Source organism: Tamandua tetradactyla, chromosome 2 (assembly GCF_023851605.1).
Source record: "Tamandua tetradactyla isolate mTamTet1 chromosome 2, mTamTet1.pri, whole genome shotgun sequence".
NCBI classification, from domain to species: Eukaryota; Metazoa; Chordata; class Mammalia; order Pilosa; family Myrmecophagidae; genus Tamandua; species Tamandua tetradactyla.
In genome coordinates, this window is record NC_135328.1 from 173,600,976 (window position 1) to 173,616,512 (window position 15,537).

Below are 15,537 nucleotides of genomic sequence, written 5' to 3' on the forward strand. Positions count from 1 at the left end.
AAAATACTAGAGACTAAAAGAGATATCAGTTTAATGATTCAGCATTCATATTCATTTGTTATATGCTATCTTCTATGTATAATTCCACTGTCACCTTTGATCTTTCCATACCACTCATTGGGGTTGTTTGGGCTATGGCAATTCTAAATTTTTGATATTGGAAGGGTCTGTCACTAATATGGGTTAGGGAGATGAAACTATCTGATGTTCTGGAGAGGCTGGGCTATGTTTAAGAACTTAACTGAAACAGGGACCTATCTGGAGGTTGTAGGTTTCTGGTAAGTTACTCTAGTGCCTGGAACCCTTATGGAATCTTATAAATTGCCCTAAGTGCTCTTTAGAATGGGCTGGAAAGGTCCTGGTTAGGGGGTTGTCAGGTTATGATAGGTAACAAGGTCTACCTGAACCTTGGGTATTTTATATTTTTAATAATTTGCCAATTTGATGGAGGAATATGTTATTTTAGAGTTTTGGGTTTTTTATTTAAATACTAATGGGATTAAACATCTTTTTATATGTTTATGGTTATTGTATCTATTTTTTTATGAATTGTCTATTCAAATCCTTGACACATTTTTCTAGAAAGATATTCATCTTTTTTCTTATTAATTTTTAAGATTATTATACATTATTATACATATTAATAATAACAAGTTCAGTAAATAATATGTGATATAAAGCATTTGTCAAATGAAGTCCTTTGGGATTCTTTGGCTCTAAAATGTTCACAGTGGAGTTGACCTTTCTAAGATCCTTTCCAATCCCAAATCATGTGATTGTGTGATTTGTAGTCATTTGATTCTCCTTGACTTCACCGAAGGCTATCACCTAGATACTCAAGATTCTCCTTTGTCCTCTGAGGCCTGGATCTAATTAGCTGGAAATTGAAAAGTTATCCTCATGTCCTTTCCAGAATTTACACGCTTTTTGTCATCTGCATTTAAACATACTTAAGCCTCACCTATAATTTAGAAGAAAAAAATAGTCTTTTGACCACACAATTCCTCCCAACCCCTCCCATTGATAGGCAAACCTTTTAAGAGTTTTCTGTATTCCCTATTTCTTTCCATTTTTCATTTTTCAATCACTCTTCAACACAGTGCAATCTGGCTTCTGTTCTACCACTCCAGTGAAACTGCTCTTCACAGGTCAACAACCATCTTCTTATCACCAAATCTATGAACACTTCTCATTGCTTGACCAATCAGCTGTGTTTGATGCTGTAAACCCCACTGTCTTGTACTGTACTTCCATGAGACCACATGTTTATTTTTTTAATTATTTTTCTTTGTGGCTCCTTAGTAGGTTCCTCTCCCGTTGCTAACTCCTAAATTTTGGTGTTCTGCAACCTCTATCCTTGGTTGTCATCTTTTGTTAATTTTGAAACTCTGCCAGAAAAGCTCATCTAGTACATTGGTGTTAACTGCCAGCTATATGTGGCTTCCATGTTCTCTGTCTTTAGATACACCCTTGAAATCTTTCCTAACCTCGGGTCATTTTTTTCCCTTCTTTTCTTCAGTGAATTTTATAATTTAAGCTTTTATGTTTAGATTTATGATTCACCTCAAATTAACATTTGTTTATGGTATGGGATAAGCATTAGGGTCTATTTTTTTTTTCATATGGATTTCCAGTTGTTCCATTCTGTTTGTTGAAAAGACAATCCTTTCTTGAATAAATTACCTTGGCTCTTTTGTCAAAAATCAACTGGGGGGGGGGGGTGGCCACAGTGGCTCAGCAGGCAGAGTTCTTGCCTGCCATGCTGGAGACCCGGGTTTGATTCCTGGTGCCTGCCCATGCAAAAAAAAAAAAAAAAAAAAAATCAATTGAGGGTACTGAGCTTGTGTGCCTCGGCTGTAGCTCTGTGGTGCCACTGCTCCTGCCCATTGGGAAGATCAACCAGGCAATAAACTGGAAAGATGTCCTTGTGTGATGACCTGGGAATGGAGACCAGTGATCAAAAACAGAAGGTTGGTCCAAAAACTTCAAATTTCTAAAATCTGATCTTCAGATAAAGAAGGCAGTTCTCCCTCAAGCAAAGAGTCAAAGAACAGAACAGAGTACAGTCCTTGCCCCAGTGATTGGCCTAAAGCAGGGTGGCTCTTTAGGTGACCAGTAAATTGTGGACACACCACCCCATGTAGCTAAAGGATCCTGTTCCCAGCAGATTTTCTGCAGGAGAAGTTTTGATTTCCTTGGCTGATGAATATGTTCTGAAGTTTCCTAATGATTTTGAGAAAGTAGTGAAACCCCAAAGAGAGGAACAACAAAGACAGCAGGAGCTGAAAAGACAGAGAGAAATGGAAGAAAGAGAAAAAAGGATAAAGACAGACATGAAGCCAGTGGGTTTTCTAGGCAACCAAATCCAGGTTCTGATGAAGATGAAGACTATGAGTGAGAAAATAGGAAAAGAAGTATTGGAGGAGCTACTATTGCATCCCCCACTTCTCTTGTAGAGAAAGACAAGAAGTTACCCCTGAGATTTTCCCTATAATGTGTATTTAAGACCTTTATCACAGTCTTCCAAAGCTGCTATTCCTCCCCTGGTGTATGATGAACTAGACAGACCCAGATCTCCAATGGGACCTAGCAGCTCCTTCCTTGCTAACATGGGTGACACAGTAGCACATAAATCATTCAGAAGTATGGCTTCCAAGAAGACCAGGGTCTAGGAAAGCCTGAGCAAAGCTTGAGCACTACATTGTCAGTAGAGAAGACAAGCAAGAGAGGAGGCAAGATCATTGTCAGGGATGCTACAGAGTAAGATGCATCCAAGAAGTCTACTTCAAATCCATTGACTGAAATACTAAAATGTCCTACTAAAGTGGTCCTACTTAGGAACATGGTTGTTGCAGGAGAGGTAGATGAAGACTTGGAAATTGAAACCAAGGAAGAATGTGAAAAATATGGCTAAGTTGGAAAATGTGTGATATTTAGAATTCCAGGTACCTCTAATGATGAAGCAGAACAAATATTTTTAGAATTTGAGAGGGTCATGTGGTAATTCAATAATTGACTTCCTGAGTGTTATAGTTTGCTAGCTGCTGGAATGCAATATACCAGAAACAGAATGGCTTTTAAAAAGGGGAATTTAATGAGTTGCTAGTTTACAGTTCTAAGGCCGAGAAAATGTCCCAATTAAAACAAGTCTAAAGAAATGTCCAATCAAAGGCATCTAGGGAAAGATACCTTGGTTCAAGAAGGCTGATGAAGTTCAGGGTTTCTCTCTCAAGTGAGAAGGCACATGGTGAACATGGTGTCATCTGCTAGCTTTCTCTCCTGGCTTCCTATTTCATGAAGCTCCTCAGGAGGTATCTTCCTTCTTCATCTCCAAAGATCGCTTGCTGGTGGACTCTCTGCTTTGTAGTGTTGCTCTCTCTGAATCTCTCTGAATCTTTCATTCTCCAAAATGTTTCCTCTTTTATAGGACTTCAGAAACTAATCAAGGCCCACTCAAATGGGTGGAGACATGTCATCCCCTAATCCAGTTTAACAACCATTCTTAACTAAATCACATCAACCAGGGAGATGATCTCATTACAGTTTCAAATATACAATATTGAATAGGGATTATTCTACCTTTAAGAAATGGGATTTATATTAAAACATGACTTTTCTTAGGGGGCATACTTCCTTTCAAACCAGCACACTGAGGAACAGCCAAATTGTCTTCCTCAGTGACTGCACCATTTTCCAGTGGCACTGGTAATGAATAAATATTCATATTTCTCCACATCTTTTCCAACACCTGTTATATTCTGTTGTGTTTTTTTTTTTATAGCAACCATTCTAATGGGTGTGACATAGTATCTCATTGTGGTTTTGGTTTCCATTTCCCTGATGTCTAATAATGCAGAGCATCTTTTCAATATTAGGCCATTTGTCTATCTTCTTTAGAGAAATATCTGTTTAAGTCTTTTGTCCATTTTTAAAATCAGGTTATTTGTCTTTTTTGTTGTTAAGTAGAAGGATTTCTTTATATATTCTAGATATTAAACCTTTATTGGATATGTATTTCCCAAATATTTTCTCCCATTGTGTAGGCTGTGATTTTATTTTCATAATAAAGTCCTTTGAGGCTCAATTTTTTAAAATTTGACATGGTCCCCTTTATCTATTTTTTTCTTTTGTTGTTTGTACCTTGGGGGTAAAGTGTAAGAAATCGTTGCTGAAAACAAGATGCTAAAAATGCTTCCCTATATTTTTTTTCTAGGAGTTTGATAATTCTGGCTCTCATATTGTGTGTTAGAAGTCCTCTTTTTTATTTTATTTTAATTTTTTTTTGGTCAAGTGGCCATCCAGTCCTCCTGGCACCAATTACTGAACAGATTCTTTTTCAATTGAGTGGTTTCTTGCCACCTTGTCAAAAATGAATTGGCCATAAATGTGAGGATTGATTTTTGACTTGTCAATTCTGCTTAGTTGGTCTGTATGTCTGTTCTTCTGCCAAATGTGCTGTTTTGATTACTGTGACTTTTTAATAAGTTTTAATATTAAGTGTGAGTCCTCCAATTTCATTCTTTTTCAAGATGGCTTTAGCTACGCAGGGTCCCTTAACCTTCCATACAAATTTAATGACTGGCTTTTTCATTACTGCAGAGAACATTGTTGGAATTTTGATGGAACTTGAAATGAATCTATAAATTGCTATGGGTAATATTGAGATCTTATGATATTTAGCTTTCCAATACATGAACACAGAATATTTTTTCAATTATATGTCTTCTATCATTTTTTAAGCAATCTTTTATAGTTTCCTGTGTCCTTTACATCCTTGCTAGATTTATTCCTAGATATTTGATTCTTTCAGTTGCTATGGAAAGTGGAATATTTTTCCTGTTGTGTTATTCTAAATGTTCATTGTATGTGTATAAAAATGTTACTTTTTTGGGCTTGACCTTGCACCTCACCACTTTGCTGTGTTCATTACTAACTCTAGGAGCTTTCTGTGGATTTTTCAGGATTTTCTGGATATAGGAACATGTCATCTGCAAATACAGAGAATTTTACTTTTTCTTTTCCAATTTATATGCCTTTTATTTTATTTTACTCTTTTGTATGCTGTATGGCAGGTCATTATATTTCCATGCGAGTATCCCGTTATCGCAGCACCGTTTGTTGAGTTTTTGTTTCTTGGTTTTTTGTTTGTTTGTTTGTTTGTAAGTTTTGCTTATTTGTTCATTTTTTGGAAAGTACATGGACAAGGAATTGACCTGGGTCTCCTGCATGGCAGGAACTACCCTTGAAACCCCCTTTTATTTATTTTTCCTGAAAAATAGTAGTGGTGACAGTGGGCATCCTTGTCTTATTCCTTATCTTTCAGGAAAAGCTCTCAATATTTCAGCATTAAGGAGGATGCTAGCTGTGGGCTTTTCATACATGCCCTTCATCATGTTGAAGAAGTTTCCATCTATTCTTAGTATTTTAAGTGTTGTTATCAAAGAAGGGTAACTGGATTTTGTCAAGTGACTTTTCTGCCTCAGTTGAGATGATCATGTGTTTTTATCCTCTGGTGTGTTAATGTGGTGTTTAGAATAACTGATTTCTTTATGTTGAACCAACATATACCAGGGATAAATCCCCATTGATCATGTTATACAGTTCTTTTCCTATGCTGTTTGGTTAGGTTTGCTGGCATTTTTTAGGATTTTCACAGCTGTATTCAAAAGAGATTTTGGTCTATAATTTTCTTTTCTTACAGTATCTTAAGCTATCTTTGGTATGAGGGTGATGTTGAACACAGGATGAATTTTTTAATAGAATTTGAGCAGAATTGGAGTTAATTCTTCTTGGAATGTTTGATAGAATTCCCCTGTGAAGCCATCTGGTCCTGGACTTTCCTTTCTTAGAGAGTTTTGATTACTGATTTAATCTCTTTACTAGTAGTTGATTTGTTGAGATCTTCTATTTCTCCTTGAGTTCATGTATGTAGTTTCTGTGATTGTAAGAATTTGTTCATTTTTATCTAGGCTATCTAATTCCTTGGCGTACAGTTGTTCATATTATCCTCTTATAGTCCTTTTTATTTGAGTGGCATTGGTAGTAATGCCCCTCTTTTGATTTCTGATTCTCATTATTTGTATTCTCTCTTTTTTTTTTTTTTATAAATCTAGCTAAACATTTGTCAATTTTATTGAACTTTTCAAATAACCTACTTTTTGTTTTGTTGATTCTATTTTTCTACTTCATTTATCTCTGCTTCAATCTTCATCATTTCTTTCCTTCTGCTCACTTTTGGTTTAGTTTGCTCTTCTCCTCTGGTTCTTCTAGTTTTGAGGTTAAGTCTCTGATTTGAAGATTTTCTTCTTTTCTAATATAAGCACTTAGAGCTAAACTTTACTCTCAGCACTGTGTTCATCACTTTCCATCAGTTTTGATATGTTGTATTTTCATTTGCCTCAAGATATTTCCTCTTTAACCATTGGTTGTTTAAGAGTAGTTGGTTTAATTTCCACATACTTCTGAATTTTCCATTTCTCCTCCTATTATTGAGTTCTAGCTATAATTCATTTGGTTGGAGAATATACATTATATTATTATAATTTATGATTATATAAATTCAACTTTTGAATTTATTGAGATTTGTTTTGTGACTTAACATATTGTCTATCCTGAAAAATGATCCATGTGTACATGAGAAGAATGTGTATTCTGTTTTCACTGGGTGAAATGCTCTAAATATATCATTATTTCTAAATGGCTTTGAATATTGTACAAGTCTTGTACTTCTTTATTGATCTTATGACTAGATGTTCCATCTGTTATTGAAAGTAGTGTATTAAAGTTTCCTATTATTAATTTGAATTTATCTTATCAATTATTCCCTACAAATCTGTCAATATATGCTTCATATATTTTGAGGCTCTTCTGTTAGGTGCATATTTATTTAAAATTGCTACATCTTCTTGTTGAATTGTCCCCTTTATCATGTATAATCACCATGTTTTCCCTTGAACTGTTTTGACTTAAAATCCATTTTATCTGATATTAATATAGCTACCCTAGTTCTCTTTTGGTTACTATTACATACCATATTTTTTCCATCCTGTCACACTCAACCTACTTGTATCTTTGAATTTAAGTGAGTCTCTTGCAGACAGCATGTGCTTGGGTCAAGCTTTTATATCCATTCTTCCAATCTCTGCCTTTTGCCTTGAGTGTTTAATCCATTTACATTTAAAGTCACCACTGATAATCCAGGGCTTTCTTCTGCCATTTTGCTACTTAGTTTTTGCATGACTTGTAATTTTTTTGGTCCCTCAATTCTTTCATTAATATCTACTTTTATATTTAGTTAATTTTTGTATTGTACTATATTGTGTGACTTCTCTTTTCTACCTGAATATATTTTTCATCTGATTTTCTTGTGGTTACCATGAGGTTAAAATCTAATATCCTAACTATATAACACTCACACTTGGTGTGATACCAACTTAACTTCAGAAGCATAAACATAGTTTTCTTATATCCCTGTGCTGGTTTGAGCTGTTATGTACCCCAGAAAATGCCATGTTCTTTTAATCTATTCCTAGTGTAGACCTAGGAATTGTGGGTGGGAACTTCTGATTAGGTTATTTCAATTGAGATGTAACCTACCCCATTCAAACGTGGTACTTAATCCTTTTCACTGGGGTCCTTTATGCAAGGATAAAGGACAGAAAAGGCCAAGAAAGCATAAAGAGAGAAATATTCAGAGAAATTTGGAGAGAGTTTAGAGAAAAAAGCCCCCAAAGGAGCTGAGAGAGAAAGCCACTGAAGCCAGAAGCTAAACCTGGCAGAGAAGGTCAGCAGATGCTGGCCATGTGTCTTACCATGTCAGGGAAATCCTGAATGCCAGTGGTCTTTCTTCAAAGAAGGTATAGTCCTATTGATGTCTTAATTGGGACATTTTCATGGACTTAAAACAGTAAATTTGTATACTAATAAGTCTCCATTGTAAAAGTCAGCCCGTATTTCATCCTGGCAGCTTTAGCAATCTGAAACAACCCCTGTGTCCCCACAAATTTTTAACTTGTTACCACTTATACCTTTGTACATTGTATACATCCTAAACCATAGATTTATCATTACTTTTTATGCTATTGCCTTTTAGCACCTGTAGGAAGAAAAAAGTGGGGTATGTGCCAAAACAATGTACTACAATGATAGTGGCATTTATAATTACCCAAATGCTTATCTCTACCACAGGTCTTTTTGTATTTATGCCACTTCAAACCATTGTCTAGTGTTCTCTTTCAGTCTAAAGAATTCTCTTTAGCATTCCTTTTAGGGCAGGTCCACTGGTGATGAACTCTCTCAGCTTTTGTTTGAAAATATATTAATCTCAACTTCACTTTTGAAGGAAATTTTTGCTGGATATAAAAATCTTGGCTAGCAGTTGTTTTCCTGCAGCACCTTAAATATTTCAACCCACTGCCTTCTTGCTTCAATGGTTTCTGATGAGAGATTGACACTCAGTCTAACTGGGACTCTCCTGTATATAACACATTGTTTTTTGTTTTTTTTTTCTTGCAGCTTTCAGAACTCTCTCCTTGTCCTTTGCATTTGATAGTGTGATCAGTATATGATGGGACATATTTTCTTCAATTTTATCTGTATGTTGTTCTTTGAACTTCTTGCATATGCATATTCATATCTTTTGCTAAGTTTGGGAAAATCTCTAACATTATTTCTTTGAATCATCCTTCTTCCCCTTTCTTTCTTTCTTTACCTTCTGGGACCCGTAATGCATATGTTGGTATGCTTGATTTTGTCCCAGAGATGTCTTAGTCTATTTTCACATTTTTATAGTTCTTTTTTCTCTCTGCTCTTCAGCCTGACTCATTTCAAGTGTCTTGTCTTCAAGTTCACTGACTCTTTTTGCTACCAGCTCCAATCTGCTCTTGATTTCCTCCTGGGTATTTTTAATTTCAGTATTGTGGTTTTCAACTCCAGTACCTTTATAAAATTTCTATCTCTTTATTAAGATTCTCATATTGCTCATTTACTGTTTTCCTGATATCCTTTAGTTCTTTCTCTCTGTTTTCCTCCATCTCCTTGCACATTTTAAAACTCATTTTTAAAGGCTTTGTTTGGTTTGTCCATAATCTTATCCTCTTCATTGGTGTTCTCTGGATTTTTATCCTCTTTCATTGGATGGTCCATCATTTCCTGTATCTTTGTTTGTCTTGTACTCTTTTCATGCATCCTGTACATTTTAGAATTTTAAAACATCATCTCTGGGATTTATCCACTGATATATCTATTTATTGATTTTGTAACCAATAATACAGAGATTTTCTTGAGTTTCAGCTCTCCTATCAGGAAGGTCTGCCCTAGGAAAATGCACTATTTAAGGTTTCCTGTATTTTGGGGCTGGTTTCTTGTCCTGGGCTTTGGTTTGTTGGTTGTTTTGGAGTTCATCTGTTTAAAAGAGTTTGATTGTCCCCTCTGTTTCCTAGAAAACAGACCTCGCTCTCCTGGGTATTTGAAGATGGCAAGTCTTTGTCCTAGATCGTTCACCCCTGTAGTTTCTTACACCCCTTTCATTGTCTCAGGATGATTTTGCTGAAAGGCAAATTCTGGGCATGGGAAATGCCAGAAAGGACTTTCCCAACTCAGTCTTCCTCAGCCAAAACAGGGCCAGGGACCCATGAAGGGGGTACAAAACTGCTCCAAAGTTTCCTGGGGGAGGTCATTCAGGAGGGGCACCAAGAGTGTCTTCCAAGGCTCCCCAAAAGCTGAGCTTTTTTCTCCTGCCTAGAAAATGTAGCCTTTCAACTAACTGTCTCCTACAGCCATGAGAAAGTATAGCATCTTCAAGTTTCTTCTGCCACATCCTTTTTCCCAGGTTGGAACAATGGCTGCTGCTGCCTTTGTCGGGTATTTGAAACAATGGCCACCCTCAAAGCTGTGCCTCCAGTGATCTGAAGTCACTGATTAAGAACCATTATCAGTGATCAGTCATGCCCAGCTCCAGTCTTGGGAAAGAGGAATTTTACATCCCTTTCTATCACCAGTGAACTACCTGGTGGTTGGACCTCATGGCAGCCTATAGCAAGAGTGAAGGATGGGCACTAGTAGCTTCCATGCAGAAAGAGTAATTTATTGTTCTTAGCCTCTTCCCATCACTCTTCCCTGGGTGGTGTTCAGTGTACTTCTGGCCTCTGAAGTTTCAAAATAGTTGTTTCAGACAGTTCCTGCCTGTTCAGTAGTTGTTCTGTTGGAAGGACTGAGTCCTGGAACTCCCTACTCCACCATATTCCCACAGTTCTTATGTTGCTGTTCTTTTTCAGAAACCTGATAATTAAAAAAATAAGTTTAAATTTTATGGTTTCCCATTTCCAGTACTTTTCACTACTTTGTGTTTCTCCAAACATCCAACTGGTATCAGTTCTATTACTCTTGAAGTACTTCCTCCAACATTTTTTTTTGTATTGAAGTCTGTTGGTAATAAATGTACTCAGACTTTGTTTTTCTGAGAAATTTTCATTTGATTTAAATTTTGGAACATATTTTTGTTATAATTTTGATTGACAGCTATTTTCACCACTTTAAGTATATTGTCATTCAACTGTGTTAGACTTTGCATAGTTTCTGATGAGATGTCTGCAATTATTATTTTTGTTTCTCTTTGCATAGATTCCTCACCCCCACTCCAAACTAGCTTGCTTTTAAATTTTCTGTTTTATCACTGCTTTTCAAAGTTTGTATGTTGTGTCTTGGTGTCTTTGCATTTATTTTAGTTTCCTTAAACTTCTTGGATCTAAAATTTTATATTTTTCTCAAATTTTGAAAAATTTTAGTCATCATTTCTTCTTTTTTTCTGTAATATTTTCCTCCTTTCTTCCTGTGACTCCAATCGTACCTGTTAGACAACTTGATATTCCCTCAAAGATCACTGAGACTCTTTATTTTTTTAATTCCTTTTTTCTCCCTTTGCTTCATTTTGACTAGTTTATGTTGCTATGGGCTCAAGTTTTCTAATCTTTACATCTGTAATATCTAATATGAGATTGATTCCATCCAGGGAATTTTTAGTTTCAGATTTGCATTTTTTTATCTCTAGAAGTAGCATTTGATTCTTTTTAATATCATTTATTTCATCAGATTATGTTTTCCTTTAAATACATGAACATGGTTGCAATAGTTGTTAAATATTTTTACATGCTAATTTCATATATTGACTTATCTTTCACGAAATATTGAAAGAGGCATAGTGTAATTAAGGAAGGGTTGGGGGTGGGCCATAGTGGCTCAGCAGGCAGAGTTCTCGCCTGCCATGCCAGAGACCTGGGTTCGATTCCTGGTGCCTGCCCATGCAAACATAAATAAATAAATAAGGAAAGGGTTGGAAGGACAATGTTACTACAGATCCCCCAAGACAGATCTTGATTATACTTTCCTGAATCTGCCCAGACTATCACTCGATTCTGCCACCTAAAGTTGTCTAAATTTGAGGTTTTTTCATTATCATCCCTACCTGTGATAGCTTTTAGGGTTATTATGATGATTAAGTGAATTATATATAATGTGACCTGCCCTATAGTAAGTATTCAGGTCAGTTTATTTCCCTTTATCTCTCTATGACTCAATTTCCTCACCCATAAATTTAGAATAATGTCCAATGTCTGTTTTAGGTTTCAAACTGTTGTGAAGATCAGAAATTATGAACTTGATATCACTGTGAACTCTTCAGATCACTATGGATCTCTGAGGCCCTTGGAAATTTCCTTCATTTTCTAAGAACCATTCTGTGCAATTTGGTTAAACATTGTCTTTCTGTAATTGCCAGGTTGGCTGAAATAGTAGACTGATATTGACTCCCAATGTTTGGGGTCCTTCTCAGAATTGGTAGTCTTGTTGCAAACAAACCCTAATTTGCCAGTGTCAGTTACCTTTATAAGAACAAAGTGTCTTGGCTTGGATTCCTTAACTTGTATGCTAGGGTTAGTCTAAGCTTAGGTGGGTCTCCTCAGAACCTTACTGCAGCTATCTCTGTTGAGTGTACTGCTTCTGTATCACTGTCTCCTAAGAATACTCAGAGAGTAGATATATTTACAAAATGGGGCTGACTATTTTGTACGTAGGAATTAGATGTTGTTTTCCAGTGAACATGGATTTAGAAAAAAAAATCATGTCTCCACACAATGACATTGTCCAGACTGTGAGAGTAGGGATCTAGTTAACTTGGTATGCTAGAAAGGACAGGTAGTTAGAAGAAAGACAGATTTGAGATCAAACTCTCATTCAGTACCTGTTTGACACTGAGAAAGTCACCTACCCTCTCTGATCCTGTATCCTCATTTGAAAATGAGATAATAATATTCATTTCACAAGATAATTGTGAGGGAAAAGATGAGTTAATGAATAGGAAACTGCTTGAAATTTATAAAAGTCCAACTAACTCTTTTCTATTATTTTTATTTTGTTATGTTTTGATGCTCTTCTTTGTTTTCCAATATAGAAGCCACCATGTCTCATCTGCTTAAACTATCTGTAGACTCAGTTTAATTATGCTTCATATACACTTTATCTGCTTGATGAGCACAGTTCTGGTTCTCTTTGGGACACAGTCTGGTGTAATAGAAAAGATGTGGGCTTTGAAGCCAATGGCCTGTACTCTGTGCTGTATATCCCATTTCTGTCATTTGCTGGCTGATGACTATGATAAAATTATTCAAACATTCTCAGTATCATTTGCACATCTATAAAATAGGTACGTTAAACTATGCCCCTCAGAGTTATTGTGAAGACTAATATGCTTATAAAATACCTAGATGTAATATGTGCCAAATGAATCTTCTATTATTTCACATATCAAAGTTCTCCAAAATAGTCCTTATTATGTGTTTTCCAGAGAATGTACCCAGATAAACTGTTTTTAGGACATTTACTGCTGTTTAATAATTGATTAAGTGCCCAGGTATTTTCCCCCTCTTTTGGTGTACTTTGACTTGTATGGATCCTTTAAAAAACATCTTACACATTCACCTTGTGAAACAAAATGTTTTCCTTGAAAATTTGTCAACATTCCAAGTCACCCACTGACCACAAACAATCCTGGGTCTCTCATGATCTGACTCATAGTCCTCGAAAGAACTACTAGCAATCATAGCCTATGAATTTTGGCAGGTTCCCATTCTTTAATTATTTCTCATTTTCAGCAGGTCTTTCCTTTTGTGCTATTCTATTCTGCAAACCATAGAGTTGAAAGATGATCCCATCTGGGACCTTCTCATCCAATTGACTCATTTCACAGAAGCTAAAACACAGAAAAAGAAGCAGTTAACTCTCCTGGTTTCCTTGCCTATATTCTTCTTATGAAATCTTGCTACCCCCTTTACTTTATCTTTGGTTCCCATGTAATATGAGTATTAACACCATTATCCCTATTTGATACACAGGAAACTATGCTCAGAATGGTGATCTGCCTAAGGTCACAGAATTAGTATGTGGCAGAATCTGTTCCAAACCCAGATCTTGTTCTTCTCTATCAAGGCACAACAGTCTACTACTGAAAGTGTGCCTTTATTAAGGCTCCCAATTATAAATCAGTGCCATAATCAGTGTTGGCACATGTGGCTTGCTCATTTGAGTGGCATTAGTACTCCAACACCAGCTTCTGGGTAGTTGGGGATGGGTCCAGCCAGGCAAATATTAGGAATATATTTCCATTCCAAAATGTATTTATGCTGCTCTTCTTACAAATCTTGCTCTAAGTACCATTTGATCTTTGCTCTTCTGTTCTTCATTCTGCTGATTGTTGAGAACTCTTAAGACAAACCTGGGTTTAGGGGAGGGGGCAGGGAAGATATTAGTTTAATTCATTCTTTTTCCCTTAGGAAATTCAGATATATGCTTGGTATTTACTTATATATAGTTTTGACTGATAGATTCTTTTATTATATTTCATTTGTCACAAATCGTTAGTAGAGATGAGACTATAAAATTATGGTTTATTATTGCCCCCAAAACACCCAGCTGGTCATGTCTATATTACCAGCCTCATCTCTAACCTCTGTAAAAATTATCTACCTACATAGTCTCATTTCAGTGCCCAGGCTCCAAGATCATTTCCATTTTAGAAATATCTCACAAGCTGTCCCTTCTGGTAAAATGTGAGTAGAGAAAAGAAACAAGAGTAAGTTTAATGCCCACATTTGTTGACATTGAGGAATAAAATTAACTTTGAGTTTCCTAGTGACCAAGGCAAAGAGGAACACAAAATCAGACACATGGCTCACATTATCCATTACAAAACTCAATTCAGTTTCTTAGAGAAAATGTAGCTTTTATTGACACTGAGACTCAAAATGGTAGGCAAGGACTGGGGGAGGAAGAGTGAGCCTTCTTTATAAAGAGTTCAATTTACAATGTGATAACATTCTCAACCACATCCTTAATGGTAGGAAAAGAAATTTCATAGGAAAACACTAAAGAAGTATTTTGCCAAGTTGTTAAAGCAAGAGTCTAAGAGGCCAAAAGATGTGGCTGGCTTGATCCAAAGATAAATTTTAAAGTATCTCAAGAAATGAATGAACTATATACAGTTTAGGCTATTTTCATCTTTTTTTTTATCTCAACTGAACTTTTCCTAATTATTGAGTGGCAAAAAACTTAAGCTTAAGTTTTTGTTAACTAGCTAATGTAAGTTATTAGACATAGTCTAAATAATCAGTGGTCAGTGGAGCCCTTTTCCAACAGAGAGTTCCTAAGAATAAAACTCCTCATCTATAAATTAGAGATAATAATCTCAGAAAGATATTGTAAAGATCATGTGTTGTGCTAATATTATAATAGTAACAGTGGACAATAATAATGTAATGGTTGACAAACACTGAAGCACGTCTAGGTACCAGGTACTGCTAATTGCTTTATTTGTATTATATCATTTAATCCTTACAACAAACCAAAATTGCACCTATTTTGGAATATCAAAAGCCAATGATCAGAGAGTTTAACTAAGTTTCCCAACGTCAAAGAGCTGGTGAATAGGTAAGTCAGGATTAAACTGTAGAATGGTCGGATTCCAGAGCTCTTATTCTTAACTAGCATACTATAATTAACCAAATAGAGTGTTCAAGAAATTGGTTAATATTTTACTATATAGCATCACAATCTAAGTTGTGGATTAAATAACTGAAGTATTTTTATCAGAAAATGCTACATAGCCTGCAGCATTTTATTTTGTGTGTTTTACCATGTTCCACCAAATTTAAGTTGTCAATTATAGGATGCGCCATTATTTAATGTACTACTAAGAAAAAGATGCTGCTGTTTAAAGTTTGATACAGTGCTTTCTTGTTACATAAAATGTTTATTTCATACTTTGATACAAAGCTCTTATACAGTGAGCTTTGATATAGGTCTTATTAAAAGACCTTTTAAATTTAGAGATTTTTATCATTGATCTTTCTTGTGCACAGTATTGAAAACATGCAAATAAAGTTTTAAGGCATTTTAAAAACATTCAGGATCCAATGCTTCTAAATTACTTTTTGACTCAGCATTGTCAGTAGACATATTTTTCCGCCTAGTAGCATCTTCTGTGCATTC

At 35.6% G+C, this 15,537-nt stretch overlaps 1 protein-coding gene and 1 pseudogene across 11 annotated transcripts in view; both read left to right on the forward strand.

Moving 5' to 3' along the window:
• LOC143674264 (BEN domain-containing protein 5) overlaps nt 1-15,537 on the forward strand; it is a 1,810,590-nt gene that overhangs the window by 1,042,544 nt on the left and 752,509 nt on the right. The window lies entirely within an intron of this gene.
• LOC143654455 (splicing factor 45-like) lies at nt 1,920-9,909 on the forward strand (annotated as a pseudogene).